General features: G+C 55.7%; 1 pseudogene; it reads right to left on the bottom strand.

Moving 5' to 3' along the window:
- Window positions 1–10485: 10485 nt before the first annotated feature.
- LOC138070248 (olfactory receptor 287-like) lies at window positions 10486–11571 on the bottom strand (annotated as a pseudogene).
- Window positions 11572–26784: the final 15213 nt, after the last annotated feature.

Raw genomic sequence — 26784 nt, 5'->3', positions numbered from 1 at the left:
ACCGGGGTCGGAGCTGTGCTCGTGGTGCAGCCGTGCGCCTCCTCTGCAGAGGCTCTACCCCTGCTTCATCCTGCCAAGAGGTCAGCACGCCAAGCACACTGTGCTGCGGGGGCGGCCCGGTCACACCCACATCGGGAACTGAGCGCAGGGTCACGGGGCCTCTGGGAGGGGGAGCAAGACCCCACCCTAGCTCCTGGCAACGGCAACGTTGCCTTAGGTGGTCCCGTGGGCAGTGACTGCGCGGGCCTAAGCCATCACCTGCTCACGGCAACACTATGGCTGCAGAGACACATCTGCTTTGAAGTGAGCTTGTTAGCCAAGCACATGCATTTCAGATGGAGAGGCTGGGGGAGCATACTGAGGACATGGCTGGAAGGCGACCCTCAGACCAGGTCAATGCTGAACATCAGCAGGACCACCCCAGTGCCATCCTTTGGGCCACTGGGAATGAACAGAAAGCTGCATTCTGCTCTCCTAAACCCAAGATCAAGGGAGGCCTGACCTATATCCTAGTGGCAAACAAGCAAGCAGGCAGACCCACTTCCTTAGTCTTCAGCTCAGTGCAGCTCAGTCGCTCAGGCGTGTCCGACTCTGCGACCCCATGAATCGCAGCACACCAGGCCTCCCTGTCCACCACCAACTCCCGAAGTTCACTCAGACTCACGTCCATCGAGTCGGTGATGCCATCCAGCCATCTCATCCTCGGTCGTCCCCTTCTCCTCCTGCCCTCAATCCCTCCCAGCATCAGTCTTTTCCAATGAGTCAGCTCTTCGCATGAGGTGGCCAAAGTACTAGAGTTTCAGCTTCAGCATCATTCCTTCCAAAGAAATCCCAGGGCTGATCTCCTTCAGAATGGACTGGTTGGATCTCCTTGCAGTCCAAGGAACTCTCAAGAGTCTTCTCCAACACCACAGTGCAAAAGCATCAATTCTTCAGTGCTCAGCTTTCTTTATAGTCCAACTCTCACATCCATACGTGACCACAGGAAAAACCATAGTCTTGACTAGATGGACCTTTGTTGACAAAGTAATGTCTCTGCTTCTGAATATACTATCTAGGTTGGTCATAACATTCAATCCAAGGAGTAAGTGTCTTTTAATTTCATGGCTACAATCACCACCTGAAGTGATTTTGGAGCCCCAAAATATAAAGTCTGACACTGTTTCCACTGTTTCCCCATCTATTTCCCATGAAGTGATGGGACCAGATACCATGATCTTCATTTTCTGAATGTTGAGCTTTAAGCCGACTTTTTCACTCTCCTCTTTCATCAAGAGGCTTTTTAGTTCCTCTTCACTTTCTGCCATAAGGGTGGTGTCACTTGCATATCTGAGGTTATTGATATTTCTCCCGGCAATCTGGATTCCAGCTTGTGCTGCTTCCAGCCCAGCGTTTCTCATGATGTACTCTGCATAGAAGTTAAATAAGCACAGTATGATACACACCCTCCACGATGGTCAAAATGAAGACAGACGGTACTACGTGTCAGCAAGGATGCGGGTCACACCTGCACCCTTGAAGGGACTAGAAAGCGCAGCCCTCACCGGGAAGACAGTGATCTGCAAAGGCAGACACACTGGCCTGGGACCCAGCAGTTTCGCTCGTGCACACACTCCCAACAGAACTGCCCGAGTGTTCTTCCCAAAGACATCATCATCAGAGCAACATACTTAATAATCAAGCGCAAATGGCCAGGCACAAAAGACCACATTCTGTGTGATCCCACTTATATAAAAATGAAAAAAAAAGGCAAAATGAATCTGATAGGTGGTCGAGATTGTGGTTGCCCTTGGGGACCCCCAGGGGAAGGGGGCATTGGGATCTGGGGCTCCAGCCTCATCAGGTTCTTGGTCCGGTATATATAGGTGGAAGAAGGGTGACCTGCACACACTGAGGTCAGCTGGTCTTCTTCCTGGGTGTGCCCTGGGGCCGCCAGCAGACCCACCAGACTGGGAAGCGGGAGGAGGAGACGGTCCAGGTCTCGCTCAACCTTCCCCTCCCACGGCCCTGCCTCCCAGCAGACACCCCCCATTCTCAGGAGGGGCACTGCCTGCCTGGGAGGCAATTGCTTGTTTGAAATTAATTGTCTCCTCCAAGCTGAAGCCCGGAAGGATTCGATGTCAGTGTTAATTGGGAAGGTCCTCACCGTCCTCAGCGTGACATCCTGGCATGTCGCCCGAGCCTAATGAGCCAGAACATTCCCCACCTGCTGACCCCAGGCCTTCTCCTGCCTCTTTTTAATGACGCCTCAGGGCAGGCAGCCCCTCAGCGCCCAGCTCCCAAAACTTCTCCCGTTATTCTGGACCAGAATGCTCATCAACTGTGAGCTGATTGGGCACAAAGGGGATTCTAAGGATTCCCCAGCTGCCTGAGGAACACAAACTTTTCTCAAAACAGAACTCAGAAGAAAGACATTCCCTTGGGTGCAGCAGGTCAGGGAAGAGGCAACTGACGAGCAGCCGCCCCAGGCTCCGCTGCACAGGCTGCCGAGCTGGGGGGCGGAGACAGCCTGCCCTCAGCTCTTGGCCCTTGAGCAGGACGCCTGCTGCCCAGAGAAGCATGTGAGGACAGACACCTTGGACACACATCTGCAGGAAGCTGGAGAAACGAGGCTTGAAAATCCAACACAGGCAAAAACCCAGACACCGTCAGGGCCTGCTGCCAGCAAGGGGCTGGCACCTCCTGGCCCAGCAGGTGTCCCCCCGCAGGTGTCGCCTGGCTCAGCAGGTGTGTCCTGGTCAGCACCTCCCTGGGAGAAAGCTGCAGCTGAGTTCCAGTGTGTGGGCTTGAAGCTGCTCATTCCTAATCCCTCTGAGGGTGGGCACAGGGATTCCATGTCTGTAGGTTTTTCCTAGGCCCTGGGGGAATTACTGCAATTGTCCAGAGTCTCAAACATCTCTCTCCCAACCTGGTGCAGAGACTCCCACTCTCCTTCTCACAAGCCCCAGCCCCAGTGCCTCACCAAACCACTCTGTCTCCGCCACGTGAGCCCCAGTGCCTCAGCCAGGCTGAGCAGAGGCAGGGCTGCTGCAGGGGGCACCTCCTCCCTCAGCCCGGCGCAACCCTCCCTGGGACCGCTCCTCCCAGCCTCCCAAGCTGCTGCTGCCTCACAGTCCCAGTCTCTCAGCATCAGGGGCCCAGGCTCCCCATCCAAGGCCTCTTTCTCCGTACCCCCTGTGGGCTGCCAGTCAGTCCTGCGGTTTTCTCTGAACATTCTCCAATGCCCCTGAAGTCCAGAACCGCGTCCAGCTGCTCCGTCACCATCTCCACTTGGATTCGGACATCTGCTGGCCTCGCGGGCTTGACGTGTCCACGTGCGTGCTCAGTCGTGTCCAACTCTCGTGACCCCACAGACCGCAGCCCACCAAACTCCTCCGTCCATGGGATTCTCTAGGCAACAGTACTGGAGTGGATAGCCATTTCCTTCTCCAGGGGCTCTTCCTGACCCAGGAATCAAACCTGGGTCTCCTGCATTGCAGGCAGATTCTTTAGTGACTGAGCTACGAGGGCATGGACTCCTCAAATCCCCCAAACCTGCTCTATCCCCAGCTGTCTCTCCTCTGTAAATGGCGTCCGTCCCTCCAGCTGCCCAGGACCCACATGGCCCTTGGCTCTTCGCTCTGTCTCCTCCCCACTGTCAGCCACAGCAGGCCCGGCGGGTCTACTGTCGGAACCTTCAGCACCCTGCGGCTTCTCCCTCCGTCACTGCTGTCCTGCCCCATCACCATTACTGCTCATTTGAATTTTCGCCGCGGCTGCCACCATTCAAGTGTCTTCTCGGTGTAGCTGCCAGAGGGAGCCTTGCCAGCACAGAAGGATCACATCACCCCTCCACTCACTTTGGATGCCACCCAAGTCTTCCAGCCCACTCAGAGCACAGCTAAGGCCTCATCACGCCTGCAAGACCCCACATAACCTGAGTGCCCTCTGACCTCATCTCCCCCTGCTGGACCCCCGAGTCACCTCGTTCCAGAGACTTCACAGCCACTGCTGTTCCTGACACATTCTGGAAATACTCCTGCCCTGTGTGGAGGGGAAAGGGGAGAGGGGGAGCAGTGGGAAAGAAACAGGAAGAGGAGGAGGGAATGAACGCCTGGGTGGATGGATGGACAGACAGATGAATAGTGGATGGCCGGGCGGGTGAGGGGAGAGATGGATGAACAGTGGATGGGGGGATGGACGGTAGCTGGAAGGACAGATAGATCAGAGGATGGACGGAGGGATGGACGGATGGCGGATGGTGGATGGGTGGACAGACAGGACAGTGGATGCATGGATGGATGGGAGGGTAAAGAGTGGGCAGGTGGACCGGTGCATGGATGGCGGATGGCCGGGCCCGTGGGGGGTGGACGACAGTGCTGACAGCGGGACGTGGGTAAATGCCACTGACCCCTGCCCTCAAGAGGCTCACAGTCGGGGAAACTGACACTTGCCAGGAAGATGCTGTGTGTTGCTTCCCATCCCACAGGTGACTTAGGATAGAGTCAGGGGTCACCCAATACAGCTTAGGGGATGGAGGGCCCTATTCACAGTCTCAGAGACGACCCTCAGACCAGATGGTCCAAACAGAAACCAAGATCAGACACAGCCATGTCCACAAAACCCAAGGAGTCCACGGTAAGACCTGGGGCACCAGCTTGCACTTAGGGGAAGAGTGTGTTAGTCAGGCAGCTGCGTCCACCTCTCTGTGACCCCCATGGACTGTAGCCTGCCAGGCTCCTCTATCCACGGAATTCTCCAGGCAAGAATGCTGGATGGGTTGCTACTCCCTTCTGCAGGGGATCTTTCCAACCCAGGGATCAAACCCTAGTCTCCTGAATGGCAGGCAGATTCTTTACTGTCTAAGAAACCAGGGAAGCCCATTTTGGGACGAAGGTGTGCCTCAAAAGCCAGTGGAGCCCTCCAGCCACAGGCTGTCCACTGCGGAGGCAGCGGGCACGTCCCACGCAGGATGGGCCCTGTGGCTCCGCGGGGGCTTCAGTCGGCCCGAGAATGGATGCGGGGCTCCTGGGAACACAGGGTGGAGGAGGCAAGCCACGAGCTGAGGCTTAAAAAAGAGTGCGGTGCCAGTAGAAGAGGGAAGGGTGTTCCCAAGAGTGGGGCCAGACTGCAGGCAGCTGCTGCATGGTGCGAGCGTGTCCTGATGTGGCCAGGGTGATGAGAGATACTCAGAGGCTCCACCATCCCCTAGACGGCAGCCAGAGAGTCCCGACCTCCGCTCTTCACCCCACACCTGGGTGTCAGCACCCTGAGGCCTCCTCCCCACCTGTGCAGCCACCTTCTCATCACGTTCCTGCTTCTTACCGCATTCTACAAGGCCAGCATCACCCTAATACCAGAATCAGACAAAGATGCCACAAGAGAGGAAAACTACAGATCAATCTCTCTCATGATCATAGATGTAAAAATCATAAACAAAATATTAGCAAATCAAACCCAACAATGCCTTTTAAAAAATTATATACCACAACCAAGTGAAATTTATTCCAGGTTGGAAATCTGAAAATCAACTAATGTAATCTACCATATAAAGTCTAAAGATGAAAAATCATCTGATTATACCACTCGATGGAAAAAAAGAGCATTTGACAAAATCCAATGACCATTCAAATTTTTTTCTAAAAATGCTCAGCAAACTAGGAATGGAAGAGAACCTCCTCAACTTGATAAAAAAAATCTGCAAAAAATGTTGCACTTCACTGTGAAAACCTAAATATCCTCCACCCTGAGACCAGAAAAAAGGCAAAAATGTACCGCCTCATCAATTATAGTCGGTATCATACGGGAAGTCCTAGCTAATGTAATAAGACACGAAAAGGAAATAAAAGTATACCAATTGAAAAGAAAGAAATAAAATTATTTTGCAAATAAAATTTAGAAAAACAATTTTTTAAAGATGTATGCAACTAATAATTACAGCAAGGTTGCAGGATACAAGGTTAATATATAATATCAATTGCTTTTATATATGCCTATATAACAGCAACAAACAATTAGAATGTGGAACTAAAAACAATTCCATTTACACAAACATAAAAAAACTGAAACACTTAGGTATAAATGTAACATGAAGTGTACAAGACCTATATGAGAGGAAACTAGAAAACTCTGATGAATAAAGTCAAAGAGACTCTAAATAAATGGAGAGATAGTCTATGTTCATGGATAGAAAAACTCAAGTTGTTAAGATGCCAGTTCTTCTCAGTCTTATTTATACATTCTGAGTGGTTCTAATCAGAACTCTAGCAAGTTAATTTGCAGAGACCAACAAACTGATTGTAAAGTTTAGCATCACAACAGTGGAGGCAGCAAAGTTGGAGGACTGACACCAGTCACCTCCAGACTTATTACAAGGCTTCAGAAATCAAGACGGTGCGGTACTGTCAGTAAAGAGGAGACAAGCAGAGTGATGGAACAGAAATAGAGAGCCTAGAAATAGGTCCACACAAGTGTAGTCAACTGCTCTTTGATACAGGGGCAAAGGAAACACAGCGAAGTAAAGACAACCTCTTCACTGAATATGGCCCTGGAACAACAGGGAATCCAACGCAAAAAGAAAGAAAGAATCTAGACAGTGGCCTTACACATTTCAACCAGAAAGTTAATCCAGAATAGATCTCAGAACTAAATTTAAAATGCAAAACTATGAAACTTCCAGACGGTAGCAAGAGAAAATCAAGGTGACCTTGGGTTTGGTGGTAACTTTCTAAGACACCTCAAAAGCACAAGCCATGAAATAAAAAGTTGGGATGTCAAACAGTATTAAGAATAAATACTTCTTCCCTGCAAAATACACAGCCAAGAGAGTGGAAAAGGCAAGCTACAGGCTAGAAAACGCTTCCAAGAGATATCTGACAAAGGGCTTGTATCCAAAATATACAAACTTCAACAGCAAGAAAACAACTCAGTTTTAAAATGTGCAAGAGATCTGAACAGACACCCCACCAAGGATGTTACGTAGAAGGCAAACAGGCATGTGAAAAGATGCTTATTAAGGACTATCGATTAAACAACCAGGAGGTACCACTGAACACTCAGCAGAATGTCTAAAACCCAAAACATTGCCAATGTGGTGTGACCACCACCCCACATGCAGGCAGGAGGGGCTGGGGAGGGAGGTAGGTCCCAGAGAGGCCGGCCCAGGGCCCCCCTCCCTGGTCCCCAGACCACACTCCCTGAGGAGGGAAATCTCTAAAGTGTTTCCCACTTCCAGACTCTGCGAGAGCAAAGGCATGGTCCTGAGCATCCCTTTCGGCTTTTAAATACCACCTAATTCCCAATCCTGAGGAGGTGCCTAGGACAGCGCCTCCAGGACGCAAAGTCCTCCCCAGGGACTCGCAGGCCCTCGGGACAAAAGGAGCCAAGGGCTGCGCCTGGCCCCTCCCTTCCTCTGCCAAGGAACGTCCTCGGGGCCTGGGAGCATCTGGAGGCTGGGTCAGATCGGGCCTTCATAGGCAACAACCTCTGCCTTCCCCCAGGCGGGAAGACAGGGGCAACAGTCCACATCCTGACCTGCACCAGGAGGGCCGGAACTCACAGCCCTGAGCAGAGAAATCCTCCACGACTGGCTGAGAATGAGGGCAAAAGGGCAGGGGTGGGGCACAGGGCGGGGCTGTGGGCTGGAGAGGGGGCGGGTGGGAGGAGAACGGATCTTGCGGGGAAGGGTGCCAAGCTAACTTGGGGTGTTCCGAACTTACCCCATCAGCTTAACAAACATGGGAACTGATGACATTGGGACACTTTCATTCATTATTTGCAAAGTAACTTCACAGAGCACAAAGACTACATAAGCATCATTACCCACAGACGACAGACGAATGTGTCCTGCCCTGGCCTCCGGGAAGGGCCTCCAGGACCCTGACTTCTCCTCTGCAGTGGGAGAGGCTCTTCAGCTGGGCAGGCGCCACGCACTCCTGCAGGGACCCTCCTGTCGCGGCCTGGCTCACAGCAAGAAGCCGTCGGAGTGTCCCGCCTGCAGTTCCTTCTGCGGGGGAGACCAGATGGCGAGCAGGTGAAGGGCAGGGGCACCTATCAGCACCCTCAGGCCGAGGTGGGTGGCCAGGGGCAGTTTTAAGTGGGTGGAGGGTCTTCAATGAGCTCCAGAGGTCACGCTCCAGCCGAGGCTGAGGGGTCAGAAGACCCACCAGCTGCGGGGGCTCCAGCACCCCCAGAGGCCCCCGAACACACCAGCAGCACCAGGCAGGCCTGGGGCGCCCTGCACAGTAGCCCTGGGCCCATGCCCATCCCTGAGCCCACGCCCGTCCCTGAGGAACAGCTGTGCCGCCCGTGGCCCAGGGCAGCTCAGGGCTGGGGCTCCCTCTCTCTCCACCCGGCTGGCAGGAATCCAGCCCTCTCGGGGGCCCTGCGGCTGGACGATCAGCGTGGACGCTGGTGGAGGGCACCAGTAGTGGGCCGTGCATGTGAGTGTGTGTGTGTGTGCATGTTTGTGTGCGAGACTGTGTGTGTTTGAGTGTGTGGGGGGGAGTGTGTGTTTCTGTGTGTGTGTGTGGTGGGAGTGTGTTTGTGTGTGAGTGTGCGTGTTTGTGTGACTGTGTTTGAGTGTGTGGGGGGAGGGAGTGTGTGTTTGTGTGTGAGAGACTGTGTGTGTGGTTGAGTGTGGGGGGAGGGAGTGTGTTTGTGTGTGTGTGTGTGTGTGAGACTGTGTGTGGGGGAGGGAGTGTGTTTGTGTGTGTGCGTGTTTGTGTGTGTGTGACTGTGTTTGAGTGTGTGTGGGGGGAGGGAGTGTGTTTCTGTGTGAGTGTGTGTGACTGTGTATGTGTGTGTGTGTGTGTGTGCAGGGAGTGTGTGTTTCTGTGTGTGTGTGTCTGTGTGTGTTTGAGTGTGTGTGGCGGGAGTGTTTCTGTGTGTGTGTGGAGTGTGTTTCTGTGTGTGTGTGGGGGGGGGAGGGAGTGTGTGTTTCTGTGTGTGGGGGGGGAGGGTGTGTTTCTGTGTGTGTGTGTGTGTGAGACTGTGGGGGGGGGAGGGAGTGTGTGTTTCTGTGTGTGTGTGTGTGTGTGAGAGACTGTGGGGGGGGAGGGAGTGTGTGTTTCTGTGTGTGTGTGTGTGTGTGTGAGACTGTGGGGGGGGGAGGGAGTGTGTGTGTGTGAGAGGCTGTGTGTGGGGGGGGAGGGAATGTGTGTTTCTGTGTGTGTGTGTGTGTGTGTGTGCAGGGAGTGTGTGTTTCTGTGTGTGTGTGTGTGTGTGAGTGTGTGGGGGGGGAGGGAGTGTGTGTTTGTGTGTGTGTGTGTGTGTGTGAGAGACTGTGGGGGGGGAGGGAGTGTGTGTGTGTGTGAGAGGCTGTGTGTGTGGGGGGGGGGGAATGTGTGTTTCTGTGTGTGAGTGTGTGTGTGTGTGTGTGTAGTCACTTCAGTCGTGTCTGACTCTCTGTGACCCCATGGGCTGCAGCCCACCAGGCTCCTCTGCCCATAGGCTTTCCCAGGCAAGAATACTGGAGTGGGCTGCCATTTTCTTCTCCAGGGGGTCTTCCCGACCCAGGGATCTAACCCGCGTCTCTTGCATCTCCCGCATTGCCAGCCAGGTTCTTCACCACTAGAGCCCCCTGGGGAGCCCAGTCCGTCACGCTGCCTGAATGAAAGAGAAACATCAGCCTCCCTGTCAGGCCCTATTTCCAGCACTGGAGACACCCCAACTCCTTTAGTTCTCAAAGAGCTCCGTGGGATCGCACTCTCACAATCCCCACACAGCGGTGAAGACACAGAGGTTCAGAGCGGCCACACGACCTGCCTAAGTCACACTGACAGACAGTTGCATCCAGACTCCCAGCTTCAGCTGCTACTGCTGCCAAGTCGCTTCAGTCGTGTCCGACTCTGTGCCACCCTACAGACGGCAGCCCACCAGGCTCCCCCGTCCCTGGGATTCTCTGGGCAAGAACTCTGGGGTGGGTTACCATTTCCTTCTCCAATGCGTGAAAGAGAAAAGTGAAAGTGAAGTTGCTCAGTCATGTAGGACTCTTCGCGACCCCACGGACTGCAGCCCACCAGGCTCCTCCGTCCATGGGATTTTCGAGGCTAGAGTACTGAGCCGGCTTTAATTCCACGCATGCTCCCAAGATACATCCTGATGAGCTGCAGGGCCAGACCAGGCCCCTCACTGAGCCTCTGCGCCCCCGAGGACCCTGTGTGGCTTATCCACTCAGAGACCTCACCAAGCCCCCTCCGTCCGAGGCCCGCAGGTCCCACCACCCGGCCCCCAGGAGGGTGTGAGACCTGGTGGTGCGCTCTGAAGCTCAACAAAGTGAGGCGCGCCGCACGCTGGCCCCGACAGCCGCCACAGGCTGCCAGGCTTCCGCGGAGACTTACGCCCTGTTTCTCTGGGTTCTCCCCTTCCTGGACCACCTCCCCAGCCTCCACTGAGGGACAGCTCACCGGGTGCCGGCACCGGCAGCAGAGAGAAATCCAAAGTGTGAGGCGGCCCGCTCCTTCCTGACAAGGGCCGTCAGCCCCAAGGCCCAGACCAAGCAGGGGCTCAAGCCCCAGAGGTGCTGCTGCGGCCGGGGCGGGCGCGGCCTCCCTGGCCTGCCCAAGGGCCCCGCACGCGGTGAGATCGGAAGCCATTTCCAGGGCAGAGAGGCCCCAGGGCCTCAGGTCCCCGCACCCCCTCCCGCACCCCCTCCCGCACCCCCTCCCGCAGAGCCTCCTCCACATCCTCGTTCCTCGAGGTGCAGATGAAGGGGTTCAGCGCCGGGGTGCCGATGGCGTGGAGCGCGGTGACAGCCTTGGTCAGGTCCAGCGAGCTCTCCGCCAAGGTCCTCACGTGCAGGAAGACCGCTGGGCCACACCGGACGAGGACCACCGCGAGGCGGGAGGCGCAGGCGCAGGCGGCCCGGCGCCGGCCCGGCACCGAGGGCGTCCAGACGAGGGCGACCCCGATGTGGGCGTAGGAGACCAGCGTGAGGACGCCCAGCGTGGTGACGTACAGACCAGCGTGAGGACGCCCAGCGTGGTGACGTACAGACCAGCGTGAGGACGCCCAGCGTGGTGACGCAGGAGCCCAGGATGACGCAGAAGCCGCACGATCCATGGCGCAATGTCTCAGAAGTGGTTGATGACCCACGAGCCACAGAAGGAGAGGCGGCCGATGAGGGCCGCGGGCACGATGATGGCCGAGAAGCCGCAGGGCCAGGAGCCCAGGGCCAGGCGGCCAGAGAGCCCGGGCATCACAAAGCTGCCACAGCGCAGCGGCAGGCAGACGGCTAGGGAGCGGTCATAGGCCATGCGGCCAGCAGGAAGTCCTCGGTGCAGCCGAGAGAAGACGAAGTGCACCTGCACAGCGCAGCCCGAGGAGGAGATGGCTCCGCTGCGCGAGCTGAAGACGGCCAGCGTCTTGGGCGCGAAGCCGTGGTGAACCACATCTCCCGGAAGGAGAGGTTGCAGGGGGAAGGCACATGGGCACCTGCAGGCGCCGGTGTGCCCCGCCCAGCGAGAGGACGACCAGGCTCCCGGCCCTGTGCGCACGTAGGTGAGCAGGGAGAGCCCCACGTGCAGGCCCCGGGAACCCCAGCAGGATGACCAGGCCCCCAGCGGACAGGTTCTGGCTGCGGCCCCAGGCCATGACACCCATCAGGACACAGGCCCCGTGAGGCCAGCAAGAGGGACCGCCAGCCAGAAGCCCTCCGGGGGGCTTAGGAGAAGAGGCCCCCTCCCCGCTCTCGATCTACTCACCTTGCCCTCTAAGCCCAGGGCCCCAGACCGGCCTGGGACAGTGGGCGGGAAGCGCCGGCTGCAGGGGAGCGGCCCGGAGCGCTGCGTGGGCTCGGACCCGGCCGTTTGCCACCTGGAGTTCTTGTTCTGGACTCCGTGTCACCTGCCGGCCGGGGAGGGTCCCTGGTCTAGATCCCTTCCTTGGGGCTGTCCTTATTCTAGACTCCTCATGGGGGTGGGGGCGTTTCCTTATTCTAGAAGCTGCAAAAGGACAGTGTCAGCTTTTCACAAGTGAAAGTACATACGGCCCAATTTAGGGCAGTTTTATCCAACAAAGCGGATTGATTCCTAGTAAAGCATTCCTATCGCGGTGTGCCATGAAACCGCCCCCGTCCCTGAGGATGACCGCCTCAGAGGCGCCCCGGGGGAGCCGTTCTACTCGCCAGGCGGGAAAGCCAGAGGCAGACGGCTGTCAGCAGCGCCCCTCCGGCTGCAGCTGAGGTCGCTGGGTGGGGCAGGAGGCCGATCGGAGAAGCTCTCAGCCCCTCGGTGCCACCCACCACTTCTCAGAACCTTCGGTGGGCCTCGACCTCACCGACAAGAGCCCAGAGTCCAGAACCAGCAGCCACCATATGGCTGGCAGGGCGGGGCAGGGCGAGGTCTACGTGTCCACGTGCTGGCCCGCTGGACACAAGGGCTCCTGAGGTGGTGCCCACCGTCCCTGCCCCTGCACAGCACACACTCACACACTCGCCGCACACACATGTGGGCACCGCTTACTCTCAGAAGCCTGGTCCCAGACCAGCCTCCTGCTCCTGGAGCACTAGCCCCGTTCCAAATGGACTTGGGGCCCCTTGGTGTTTCACAGTGACTGCCCTGCTCACACCAGAGTCTGGGCATAGATCAGGAACCGGTCTAGGGGTCTCGCCCAAGTTCCCCTTTGCTTTCCTGGGGCACCTTTAAAATAACCCCTCGGGGATGAGCAGGGGAAGGGTGCCCACCCCAGCCACCTGGCTCCCTGCTGTCTACTGCCGCCGGTGACCTGGGCAGGAAGACGCTCACTGCCTCTATTCTGGGATCTGAGGGCAAGAAACCCTGTGCCACGGCCCTGACGCGCTTGGCTGTGACCCCCTCCCAGCCCCACAGTGAACCCAGGCAGCTGACCTTAATCAGAGCCCAGCAAGATGGCCCACATTCCAGAGACGCCCGCAGACATGCCCTAGAGCCCTGTGGTGGTGTCCAGACAAAGGCGAACCTCAGAGGCTCTGCATCTGTGTGGACGAGGCCGGCGTACCCACCAGGTCCCAGGAGGGGACCCCTTGGGCCGTGTCCTGGCAAGACAGCGACCCCATCCCAGACGCCGACTCCTGGGGGCCAGAGTGCTCCTTGCAGCTGTCTGCTGGACCCCTGGGTGGGCACAGACCCCTGTGGGCTGCAGCGGGGCCTGGACCCCCTGCACGCTCACAAGCCCAGGCCCCACAACCCGCAGGGAGCACAGAACCACCCAGAGTTGGCAAGCCCGCCCTTCCTGGAGCTCTAAGAATCCTCCAGCCTGAATTTCTGAATGTCCCATGACACATGGGTGGCTACTGCTGTGCCCTGGAGGTGAAGACAGCAGGGCTGCTCGCCCGTGTGTGTGAACATGCAGACAGGCATGTGTGTGTGTGCCTGGGAGTGTGCGTGCACATGGTGAGGACACCAAGAGCCTTCAGAGTCCTCCTCGTTTCAAGGATCTCCTGAAGCTGAGAAGATGGGACTAGATGAGAGTCCCACTCTGAGTCCACCACGAGGGAGGGGGACTAAAGGGGGGCCCCACTGTGAGCCCACCACGGGGAAGGGGGGCGTCTCCCTGCAGATCAGCTCGTGGGGACATGGCATGATGAGGGGGTTGCTCACCTGGGGTCTGAGCAGGCTCCAGGACGCATCCCCGGAAGCCACCTGGAGACCAGAAGGCTGAGCATGGGACCCCGAGGACTTTCCGGGTGGGGCCGTGCCCATGGGGGCTGCCTCTTGCTGGCTGAAGGCCCCCTGTTGGCTGAGCCACCTGCCTCTGCTGCCCACCTCCTCTGGAGATGAGGCCAGAGGAATGGGGTCACAGGCTGCTCTGGGCCCCCAGGGAGCAGCCAGACCATTCATGCTGCCCCGGCAGGTTCATGGCAGTGGCCAGAAGGCGATCTCAGGTGCCAGGGAAGGTGCCCTGGCCTGCCACCCACACTGGACACTCACGCCGCTGACTCTGGTCACTCAGGGTGGCCAGCACCGGCTCAGCCTTGGGGGAAGGAAGCAGAGGTGCCCGTGCCGCCGTGCTGCTCCTCGGGCTGGCAGATTCGACCCATCGCAGCCGCAGGCACCTGCCGCCCCAGCTCTTCCAGGGCAGCGTCTCCCGTGTGCCCCGCTGGGTATCGGCAGGGCCACTGGCGCTCCGGCTCATGGCCCGGGCAGCGGAGGCACCAGCTTCAGGGCGGTGAGAAGGGTGTCCTCTATGGCGCCCCGGCTGCCACCACCAGCCAAGCCCAGAGGCAGCCCTTTCGCTCTCAGATGCTTCTGCCCTCCCTCTGGCCTCCCTGGGGCTCAGGCCTCCAAGGACCCTCTTGCCAATTACACAGGAGCAAGATCCTGGCCCCAGGCGCTGGGGAGGGGCCTGGGGGTGGTCCCCGGCGGCACCCAGTGCCCTAGGGGCCTCCTGCTCTTGGGGTCCTCCTGGGAGCCGCTTCTTGCCTGGAGCCCCCACTGTGTCTGCTGCAGGCCCAGCACCTTGAGGGGCACAGTAGACCCTGGGTGCTCTTGGCAGGGGCTCGATATCTCAGTTTCCTCTCCGGAAATGGGTGATGACACCCCACAGTTTGATAGGCAACCCACAGGCAGCCCCACCTCCACCACTGCCCAAGCCTTCCAGGAATAGCCGCTCCAGCAAGACCCCAGCTGGCGACTGTTTCTTGCTCCCCGAGGCAGAGACCCCAGCCCTCCGAGGACAGGAGGAAGCTGTGGGTGGAAGGAGGAGCCGCCGTGGACCAGGCGGGAGGGCCCACCGCCCTCCGCGAGCACGTGCAGGGCGCACCTGGGGGGTGTGGGGTCGGGCTGTGCGCTGTCAGTCACCAGGGGACTGAGCCCCGGAGGCAGGAACACCGCTCCAGGGGCAGCAGTCTGGGAGGTGGCGGGAGTGTGCTCCCACCCCCCAGCCTGCCCCCGCCATCAGCACCTGGCAGGTGGGCAGCAGCCAGAGGCCTCTGATGGGACCACTGACCTCGCCATCCACGCTCAGCCTCCAGCGGCGTCCACCCTGGGGGCTGCAGCCCCACCGCGTCCGTCACACGGGTGACTGCCCGTCCCTAGTTGGAAGCTCATTAAAAGTTGGCGGCAGGCTCCCCGGGGTGGGAGCGTGGCCTCGGCAACCGGCCCCATGCAGGGCTGCCACTCGTCCAGGAGAACAAGAGGGCCACTTTCTGTTCGCTCCAGTAAACCGAGCTCTCCGCGAATCTACTCACTCGAGCTTGCAGGTGCAGGAGAAGGCTTCTCGAAGCGCCGGCGAGTGAGGTGCGGCTGTCGCGCATGCCCAGCCGTGCGTTTCTGCTTCCCCCGCCCACTGTCAGGGCTCATGTCAGAGAAACACGGCTGAGTCCTCAGTTTTTCTTTTTTTTTTTTAATTTGAGGTATATGGCTGACAAACCAAACAGCCGTACGTGTGTAATGGACACATCTGGATGAGTCTGGAGATCACTATCCACCTGTGAAACAGTCTCCGTTGCCTCCAAAAGCCCCTGCGCTGTTTTGTGTGATGAGACAGTCGACATAAGATGCACCTCCTGCTTCACACCTTGCCCCACACATGCCCACGTTTCACGAGCTCACTGCCCTCTCTTCCCTCAACTACTCCAGGTCCGAAGATCGGACTTCCCACGCCTCTTATTGTAGCTAAAGCCCTTGCAAATGCGTGTCGACCAGAAGTATTTGCCTACATTTCTGAATACTTTCCTTATGATAAAGAAGTGCACTTCAAATCCATAATCTCCACTGACAAGACCACTCAAGAGGTGACAAGGCCCAGCAGGATTATCTCCAGAAAGGCCGACCCTCTGCAGGTCTGGCCCCCGCTGTGGTCTGGCGACCAGCGCCTTCTCCTCCATGATGGGGCCCTGGTCTCTCCCAGCTGCCGCTGCACTGGGGGTGAATGTGAGGAGGTGTGGAAGAAGCTGAGGGCCCATGAACGTGCTTCATTCTAGTGACCTGCAACAATGCAAACAAATGCTCCTGCAGCGACGTGTTTAAAGAAGAGAAGTGAAAGCGCTGACTTAGTGTTAGAATAGGGCTTGTCCTGACCGCTTTCCAGCCGTGTCGCTGGCGCGACGGAAATCGGACGCCACCCGGGGCACCAGAAGACCGCGGATCTTTCACGGTGTCAGAACCTGGTCTGGGGTCTGGACTTCTCACCCAGTGGGGGTGGAGGGGGTGGTAATGGTTAGTGAAGAGCCGAGAGAGGAGGAGTTTGTGCGGACACCCTTCTTTTATGGGGGGAGGGTCTGCCAGTACGGTTGGAACCCTGGAATGGAGGGCAGGCAGGGCCCGGGGGCAAGGAGGTGGGGGGAGGGTGGCCTCGAGTTCACCAGGGAAGGGAGGTGGCAGCTCTTCTGGGCTGATGTAGCCCCCGGGGGGCACCAGAACCCCCAAGAAGACACCCCAGGACGTCCTGGGGATGCATCAGGGCCCACAGAGGAGCCTGGGAAGACCAGGAAGGGGCCCAAGAGCCCCATCCCACTGCCAGGCCCAAAAGCAGCACCAGGCTGGCTCCTAGGTTTCCCCCGACGACCCCACCCCCCACCGCATCCTGAGTCGAGGAAGGGGAAATGGGATCCTGCATAAGTTTCCTGTGGCTGCTGCAAAAAACTACCACTAGGAGCAGACTGGAGGGAGAGCAGCAGCGAAGAAGCTGCCTGTCCATGCAGGACGCGCGAGAGGCGCGCGCCGTCCCCGGGCTGGAAGGCTCCTGCAGGAGGGCCTGGCAGCCACTCCAGCATTCTTGCCTGGAGAGTCCCACGGACAGAGGAGCCTGGAGGGCTGCAGTCCATAGGGTCGCAAAGAGTCAGACACGACTGCAGGGACTCAGCACACATATACACACAAGTGGACCAGAACAGCGCAAATGTGTTGTCCTGTGCTCCACACCTTAGAAGTTCCAGGCAGGCCTCTCTGGGCTAAATTCCAGGGACCAGACTGGTGCCTTCTGGAGGCTCTGAGGGAGAGTGCTTTCCTCACCTCTTCCCTGAAGGCCGCTGGGTGCCTGGGCGTGTGGCCCCTCCTCCTTTTTCCAAAGCCCGCCTCTCAGCACCTCACTGGCACTCCTCTCTAGGCCTGTCTCCTGCAGCCCCTCTTCTGCCTTGAAGGGCCCTGTGATGACACTGGGCCCTCTCGGGCTGTCCAGGGGCTCCCGGCTCTAACTGCCCTTGTCCAAGGGCTGCAGCACCCTCACAGGTTCCGGGAGGACAGTGTGGACGCCATCGGGGAGGGGGTGCGCTTCTGTGCTGACCAGAGAAGGCCCACCTGCCCCACGCCCCGCGTGGCTGTCCTGTCCAGACAGTCTGCCTCCCAGGACGGTCTGCTCTGCAGCTCAAAGTGACAGGAGGCCTCTCCTCATCTGACAGTCGTCAGCAAAGTCAACGAGTTGGGAATGTCTCCGTCTGAAGCCACTTTAAGGAACAGTTGGGGACAAAGGAGAGCCATGTTTTACTTGTGACAGGCAGTTGTAATGAAAATCTTTATCTTTAAGCAGTCATCCAAAAAATAATTCTGCATCATAATTGCTATTACATGTTTCCATATTACTGTATGATCATTGGTTTTATTTTTCAAAGTGATACATGAGTTTATGCTTTTTAGGGAATTTTAACTGCACAGAAGTATATACAGAGTCTAAGTCTCACTGTATCCCCGGAAGTCACTGCTTAAAATAGTCTCGTGAGGAACTCGCCTGACATTTTCCATGGACGTTTTGTTTTAACACGATGTGCTCACACCACCTAGGACACGTTTCCAGGCCCTGCTCGTGACTTGCCCCTGTCTGCGTCCCTGCCCAGGCAAGCGCCCTCCGGAGGCCTGGATCCCATCAGCAGGTGTGTGGGCTGCCTCCCATTCGTCTGATTGCAAACGTGAAGTCCTGTGTGTGTCTCCTCCTGAAGTCATGTAAGACATGGACTCCTGGGTCAAAAATAATGATGCCACCACCTGCCCTTTGAAAGATTCTGCAGCACTTCTTTCCGATGCTGACATCCTGATAAAGCTGCTGGATAAACCACATTCCAATCAAGCCCGCCTGTTCGGTCAGATTCACTCTCCTCTAAGAGGAGTCACCGCTGAGTGCGCAGTATGAGAGCAAAGCGCGACACAGCAGGAGGCGCACTGGGAGGGGGTGGCAGTCGCCTGGGACAGGTGTGCCCACTCCCTGGAGGGGCTGGAAAGTAGATAAAGCTGGAAAGCGGCTGTTAAAAAGATGCCAGAAATAAAGTCAGTGCCTTGTGAATGTGCTCACCAGACACACGAACTTCAGACAGAACTTCCTCCGTGGAAGTGGGAAGCCCCTGAATATGCCTGAAGTAGGCAGAATGTGAACACACACAGTCGAAGTTTTAGACTCAAAGGTGCAGAAACCACGTGTAACTTGTGACAATATTGCTTTTAACTGTGTCTTTTAGGTCATTAATCACTGGGACTATTGATCACTAGAGTAATCGGTATGAATCTGGAGTGGGCAGATATCACCCACGTGAGTATGTTTGTGTACGTGTGCGCTTCAGCTTTAGTCTAGTGTTAGGGAAGTTCATTTTAAGTGCAGTGACCCACGGTGCACTGGGGCGGACCTGCACATGTGTGTGTAAGGCGGTCCGGCCGTGACTGTGTCTGGCCCAGCCCACCCCGACCGTGCAGATGGTGCGCGTGTGTCCTGACTGTCCCCACGCGGTACTTGAGTCACAGGTGTGAGAGTCTGTGTGTGGCAGTGTGTGCACATCTCACAGCATCTGTCGTCCGGGATCCGCTGTCCCCTGGCTACTCAGGGACCCGCCAGGAAAACCCTCTGCCCAGGCAGGGGGACGCTGTCCGTGGTGCTGGCGGCTCTGATAACCAGCGCTGACCGAGCACCTCCCAGCCACCTTCAAGGCCCCCCTCAGGGCCCAGGACAACAAGGCTTCCACCTCGCCTTGGGGTACACCTGGGCTCCTGTGGCTTAGCTCACACCTGGGAGCCCACACCATGGATGTCCCACACCTGGATTCCTCCTCAGTTTCTGAGCCTGGTTCTGACAGAACCAGACTCTGGCCCGGCCCCACCTGACTCTGCTGACCTTCTGCCTGAGAACCTCAAAGAATCGGAACCTCACTCTGTGACCTCCGCTGCCCAAAGCCAGACGCCTCCCTCGAGATGCTGTGTGGCTTAGCAAGCAATGGCCGGGGGTGAGGAGGCTGGGTTTCTTCCAGACTCGGTGGTCCTGGGCCTCCCCTCCCTGAGCCCAGCCTCTCCCCTGTGACTTCCAGGTAAGGATGGGGAGGAAGGGACAGAGGCAGAAGGACGGGGGGAGGCCCGTTGCCTTTGTGGACAGCAGTGTATTAAGGACAAAACCCGGGGTCAGGCAGGCTCCAGCTGGTGGAGAAGATGGAGCCTGGAAACTGAGTTTTACAAAGACGTGAAAGACTCGAAACAGAAACTGATTAGACTTGGTACAGGAGACGTGCCCGGGCACAGAGGGCACCCACGCCTTAACCATGCATCCACAGGTGTGGCTTAAACACGGAGCCTGGGAAACACAGGCAGTCGTTCAGAGACTGCTGCCTAGAACAGAGGCAGCTGCGCAGATCACGGAGAACAGAAAGCACTCTTCAGACACTAGAACACTGATGTGGGACGCATGCCTGCCTCAAACCGTGCTCAACGATAGAGTCCAGATATAAGGTTCTGTGAAAGATGGAAGTCCTTGAAAGTGAAAATGCAGCATGCCAGTTTGCGGGACGTACAAGAAGCAGTGCGCCTGAAGGGACATCCACGGGCGGAAACATCTACAGTTTAAAAGAAGGAAAATCTCAAACCAATAAAGTTAAAGCAGTGAGGAACCAGAAAAAGAAGAGCAACCCTAACTCAAAGTCAGTGGAAAGGAGAAAATAGTCAGACTCGAGCTGATGAGGGAGAAAGAGAGTAGAGAGCAGAGAGAACCGATGAAACCAGAGGTCAGTGCTCAAGGAGATCAGCAAAGTCGACAAACCTTTAAACCCTTCCCTACGGGGAAAAGAGATGCAGCCAACACAGTAAGAAATGAGTGTGGACATCACTGCTGACCCCACAGGACACACAGGGGACGGGGCACTGTGGGGGCATCCCTGCTGACTGACCCCACAGGACACACAGGGGACGGGGCACTGTGGGGGCATCATTGCTGACACCACAGGACACACAGGAGACGGGGCATTGTGGGGGCATCACTGCTGACACCACAGGACACACAGGGGATGGGGCACTGTGGGGGCATCCCTGCTGACCGACCCCACAGGACACACAGGGGACGGGGCACTGTGGGGGCATCCCTGCTGACCGACCCCACAGGACACACAGGAGACGGGGCACTGTGGGGGCATCCCTGCTGACCGACCCCACAGGACACACAGGGGACGGGGCACTGTGGGGGCATCACTGCTGACCCCACAGGACACACAGGAGACGGGGCACTGTGAGCAGCGCTGTGCCAGGGGGTAGAGGACCTGGAAGAGAGGGGCAGATTCCTGGACACACAAATGCCAACCCCGACTCAAAACGAAACATGAAAGATGAACAGACTTCCAACAGGTAAAGAAACTGAATCAGCAGCTCAGCCCCTCCTAACAGAGGAAGCCCAGGACCAGATAGACGGCTCTCGAGTTCCACCGGACAGCACCGGCCCTTCTCAAAATTCTCCAAAAACAGAAAGGGGGGCACTTCCTAATGCGTTCTGGGAGGCCAGCATGACCATGATAAGACGGCCAGACAAAAACACCACAAGAAAACTCCACACCAATACCTGCAAATACAGACGCAAAATCCGCAACACAAGAAAACCAAATCCAACGGCAGGTTAAAGGTTAGCACTGTGACCAGCGGGATTTATCCCAGGAATGCAAGGATGATTCAACATAAAAATCAATATTTATACCACATTAATAGAATGAAGGGGTAAGGACACATAACCAACTCAATGCAGGAAAATATTTGACAAAATTCAACATCTTTTCATGATAAAAATACTCAGAAAACTAGTGATAGGAACTTCATCAACATGATAAAGGACACTTAGGAAACAACGGCACTTGACATCAGCACTGAGGGCAAAACGCTGCGAGGGGCAGGACCAAGTGAGACAGCAGCCCCCGCGCCGCGCGCCCCGCTGTGCGTGCCTGTGCCGCAGCCCCAGCCAGAGCAACGGGGCGCCAGCGAACAGAGAGGCGCCCGACCTGGAAGGAGGAAGTGACAGCACCCTCGTCTCCAGACGGCAAGACTCGTTATTAGAAAATCCCAGAGTCTATACCCCAACACTTACCAGGATTAATAAAGAAATTCAGCAAAGTTTCAGAGTGAAAAATCAACATGCAGAATCAGCTGTATTCCTGAAACAGCAATTCAAAGTGGAAATTAGTAAAATAATTCCATTCATAACAGCATCCAAAAGAATACAATATGTAGAAATAAATTTAACCAAGGAGGGAAAGGCTTACTGAAGACTACAAAACATTGTGGGAAAACTAACAAAAACCTAAATAAATGGAAAAACATGTTCATGGATTAAATGACTTAATATTGTTAACATGGCAACATGGCATCAAATGAGCTACAGACTCAGTGAAACACCCATCCAACCTCTAACGGCCTTCCTTTCAAAACTGGAAAAACTGATTCTAAATTAATACGGAGTAGCAATGGACCCCAAAAGCCAAAACAGTCTTGAAAAAGAACAAAACTATATGACCCACACTTGCTGATTCCAAAACTTACAAAGCTATTACCCAAAACTCTGGGATTCACACAAGGACAGACTAGAGAGACTTGATGGTTGGGAAGTAAACGCGCGCATCTGCGGCCGATGGATTCTGACAAGGGAACCAAGACCACGCAATGAGGAGAGAGGAGCCTCTCAACAAATCTCCATCTGCAGGAGAACACACTCCAGCTCCCACCTCTCACGAGATACAAAACTGAACTCAAAATGGATCAAGAATGGAAATAGGAGAGTTAAAACCATAAAACCCTCAAAAGAAAACACATGAGTAAATCTTTAGGACCTTGGATTTGGCAAAGGATTCTTAGATAAAACACCAAAAGCAAGAACAGCAAAAGAAAAAAAAAAAAAACAGATGAATTGGAATTCATAAAAATCAAGAACTGTGTGCATCAAAGAACACTATCAAGAACGTGAAAACATACAAAGTGGGATAAATATTGCGAATCGTATGTCTAATAAGGGTCTTGTATGTAAACCACATAAAAACTCTTACAACTCAGAAACTAAAAGTCAAACAGTCCAATCTAACATGAGCCAGGACTGCAAGAGACACTTCTCCAAAGAAGATGCACAGACGCCCATGTGGGAAGACGCTTCGTGCCATCAGTCATCCAGGAAACGCAAATAAAAGCCACAATGAGACACCACTTCACCCCCACTAGGGTAGCTACATATTTTTAAAAAACAGAAAAAATCAAGTGTTGGTGAGCATGTACAGAAATTGGAATGCTTGTACCTTTCTGATAAGAACATAAAATGGTGCAGCCTCTATGCACAATAATTCAGCATTTCCTCAAAAAGTTAAACATAAAATTCTCACATGACCTAGCAATCCCACTCCTAGATATATGTCCAGGAGAACTGAAAACAGTGTTTGTACACAAATGTCCATAGAAGCACTGTTTACAATAGCCGACAGGTACAAACAACCCTAAGAGATGGAGAGAGAAAGCAAAGGTGGGGCACACTTACAACAGCGTATGATTCAGGCACAATAAGGAGTGAAGCACGATTCAGGCCACAGCATGGACCACCCTTGAGAACATTAGGCTAAACGAAGGAAGCCAGACACAAAATGCTACCTGTCACGTTTCAAGCAACAAATAATCGGAGCAGTATCAGAGTATAAGCCAAAACATGAAATAAACGCCCATGAGTCTAGACTGGTCTGAATGAATGATTGGGTAAGGGAAGAAATGGGTAGAGAAGACAATTTCCGCCCGTGCAGAAGGGCTGCAAGTCATTCACCTCTGTATCTCTCTCCAGGAGGGAGAGTGTGACCCTTAAACGTGGGCCGATGCAATGGCCTCCTTCCAGAGAGGACGCTGTGCACGCGGGAGGGTGACACGGCAGGAGAGGACGCGTGGCTCAGCCCTGTGGTCGGGGTCAACAGCAGCGACGGCCCTGCTCATGCTGTGGGTCTGGGCACGACGGGTTGGGACGGGCACTTTATCCCCGCGGTCTTCCTCCCAAAGACCCATAGCCCCGGTTTAATCGTGAGAAAACATGAGACAAGCCCCAGTTGGGGGCATCCTATCAAACAGATGACCAAACTCCTCAAAACTGTCAAAAAAAAAAGTGTGAGAAGCCCACAGCCAAGTGGGACCCAAGGCAACGCGCCAAGTGAATGTGGCGTGGTTCTCCATGGGACCCTGGCATGGAAAAAAGACACTGGGCACAAACTGAGGAGACCCAAGTAAGGCATGGACTTTAGCTGACAATAATGTATCATACTGGCTCACAAATTGTAACAAATGTACCCCCACACGAATGTAAGATATTAGCATTAGGAGAAACTCTGTATGGAATGTATGGGAACTGTCTTACTATCTTTGCAACGTTCTAAAATAATTTTGAAAAACTAAGGACTTCTGTTCATCAAAAGTCATCTTAAAGAAACGAGAAAAGATATAAACTGGAAAAAAATATATTTTCAAAACATCATAAAAATTATGACATGCTGATGAAAGGAATCAAAGACGACCCAAGAGATGAAGAGACAGACGGCGTTCATGGATCGGACACTCAATATAGTGAAGATGCTGATTCTCCCCAGACTGACCCAGATTACATTCGCTCCAATAAGAATTACGACAGAAAACGTCACAAAATCAACAAGCTGGATCTAAACTTTATGGAGAGGCTAAGGGACTAAAAGAGCCAAAACTACTTGGAAAGGCAAGAATAGTCAGAGCAGCCACACCAGCTGCTTTCAAACCTACACAGCTGTCGCAATCGAGGCAGCGCCCAGTCAGAGGGTCGGCAAACGCGGGGGCGAACGGCGGGGAGCGGAGCCCGAAGTGGGCCTGTGAGCACAGATCGCTCACCAACACGCCCGTAGTCTCGAGCACAACCCGAACCGCACACTCACAGGATTCAGGCTTATGCCAAGTGTGCTCTCTGATTACAATGACGTTAAAGTAAGTCAATAACAAAAATACATCCAGAAAATCTCCAAGCATTTGAAAATTTTAGAACACTCTTCCGGATAACCATGTTCTGCCCATATAATGGAACACAGATCCTCAGAAGCATGCCGGCAGAGCCAGACGGAGGCGGGGTAGTGGGTGGTTCCGCTCCGTTACAGTCTAGCAGACGAGCAGTCTGCGAAGAGAAGACTCAGAACAGCGTTGCCTCGAAGTGGGGGTGAAGGGTTGACTGGGAAGGAGCGTGCAGGGTGCTTCTGAGGTGAAGGAAGTTTGTGCCTTGATGAGGTGCAGGCTCGCGCATCTGTGCACTCATCACAACTCATCAGATTTACCATCTAAGACCTGTGCACTTCACTGTGTAAATAAAGTCTCAATAAAGACATTTAGAAAAGACTGTATAAAGAACTCCTGCCAATCAATGAGTAAAATGTGGAGACAAAGGGGCAAAAGACACACACACACACTCACAGGCATCTCACAGAAGCAGAAATGCTCATTGAAACTAACCATACCAAGCGCAGCAGAGAAAGCCAATTCATAGCACTATTTCCACCCTCTACATTGGCAGAGATTAGGAAACCCACCACACCATCTGTTGGGAAGGATGCGGTTCAATTGTAGGATGTAAGCCACACAGCCTCTCTGAGGAGAGAACTTGGCATCTTCTTGTCACGTTGCATGTGAAGCTCTCCCCCAGCGCTCCTGCTCGTCCGTGCAGCTCCAAGAGAAACGCTGGTGCGTGGCGCTCAGGGGCTGTGCGCGAAGGACGAGGCCACGAGCTGTGACGCAGAGGCGGACGTGGCAGAACGCCACTGCTCAGGTGTCAGAATGAACGCAGGGCAGCTACCAAGAAGAGAAAGAATCTTAGTACAAAAAAGCAAGACCCAGAAGACGGCACGTAGCATAATACCCCTTGTCATAACGTTTGAATACAAGCAAAACTACGCAACATCCATAATTAAAATGCTTTAGGCAGCAGGGGAATCCCACGAGTGGTCCCTGGAGAGGGAGTGGGAAGCGGGGGTCACTTAGTAGCCACTTTCTAGGTCTCGAGTTGAGAATAGGTTTACAATAGTTCCGTTATTTTACAACTAAATGAAAAGTGGATGCCCAGCGTGGGAAGGAGATGAAATGCGTGCTGTTGTGTAGCTTCCACTCCCCTTCGAGCCTCAGGGAAGGGCCTTGAGGCTGAGGGCCATCTCAGGATGGGCCTCACCAGGGCCAGGCCACCTGGAAGGCAGGCAGGAGGCCAGGCTCTGTTTGTCCCGAGGGGAAGGAAGGGAGCCCCCGCCCTTTACTCCATATTCCCTTCTTACATTCCCCCTGGGGACCCTGCAGTTGCTCTGAGAGTCTCACAGGGGTGAGAAATCTCAATTAAAGTCCTCTAGAAAGCCAGGGGGGTGGCAAGGCCACTAATGAGCGCCATAAAAGCCACGAGGCCATGAGGCAAGGGGGGAGACTCGGCATGCTTCTCCAGGCCCCGGCTGGAGGCCTGCAGAGACGTGGAGGCGCACCTTCAGCAAGGAGAGCGGAGGGGAGGCTGGAGGTGACAGCCTGGTCTCGAGGCAAAGGGCCTGGGGGTGCTAGGAGGGCAGACTTTCCGAGTTCCCCCAGCACACGCCGCCAAGCCACTCGGCCCAGAGAGCAGGGCTCCTGGAGCCCCAGCCCTGATGCCCTGGGTCCAGGCTGGCACCAACCCAGGTTCTGCAGCCTCCTCTGCCGCGTCGCTGACGGTCTCATATCCCCAGAGACTGGGGCACCCTCCACTCGCTCTGCTCCCCCCTGCACCCCCTGGGCCTTCCTACAGCCCCTCCCCACAGGGCTGAGCACCACTGCTATCAGTGGGGGTCTCCGAGCCCCTTCAAGGTGAGACAGGAGCACCCCAGTTCAGCCTCTGTGCCGCACAGGTAAACACAGGAGGAAGAGGCTGAGGGTCGCCCAAGAATTCCACCTGCCTGCAGGAATCCCCTCCACCTCCCATGGGGCTCCCTGGTCCTGCCGGTGAGGGGAGGGTCTGAGGAGGCGTGGACGCCCCTGAGGCCGGGCCTGCTGGCCAGGAACCGGCTCTGCCTCAGCCTGCCGCCTCCCTGCTGCCCAGCCATCCTTCAGACACCCAGCTCCTGGGTGTCCTGGCCCAAAAGTCCCAAACCACTCAGCCCCTGAAAGGCTCTGAGTGGACTGCTTCCACCGTCTCCCGAAGGCCGCTTTCAAGCTCAGAAAACACAGGATACAGACCTCAGGCCAGCTCAAGACGGGTCCACGTGGGGAAACCAAAGGTGGGGATGAACCCTCCCCCCACCCCCAGCCCCAGGCCCACAAATCCAAGGCCCCGATTTTGCTCAGCCCTGGAGATCCAGCTGGCCTTCTGATGGAAGCGCTGTGCTTCCTGAGGGTGAGCGGCCCTGGCCAGAGAGCAGCGCGGAGCAGCGGTGCTGGGGCCCACGTGGAGGCCAGGGGCGCCCGGGCACAGAGCCAGGACCGCACAGCAAGCACGCAGAGCAGGCCTGCTCCCCTGCGGTGTGCACACATGCGCCTGTGTGAGTGCACGCACATGGGTGTGTGTGTGCACCTGGGTGTGTGTGTGTGCGTGCACCTGGGGGTGTGTGTGTGCCTGTGCCTGGGGGGTGTGCAGGAGTGCACCTGGGGGGTGTGTGCGTGTGTGCCTATGTCTAGGGGTGTGTGCACCAGC

The sequence above is a fragment of the Capricornis sumatraensis genome, chromosome 23 (genome assembly GCF_032405125.1).
Source record: "Capricornis sumatraensis isolate serow.1 chromosome 23, serow.2, whole genome shotgun sequence".
NCBI classification, from domain to species: Eukaryota; Metazoa; Chordata; class Mammalia; order Artiodactyla; family Bovidae; genus Capricornis; species Capricornis sumatraensis.
This window is presented reverse-complemented; position numbering and strand designations above follow the sequence as displayed.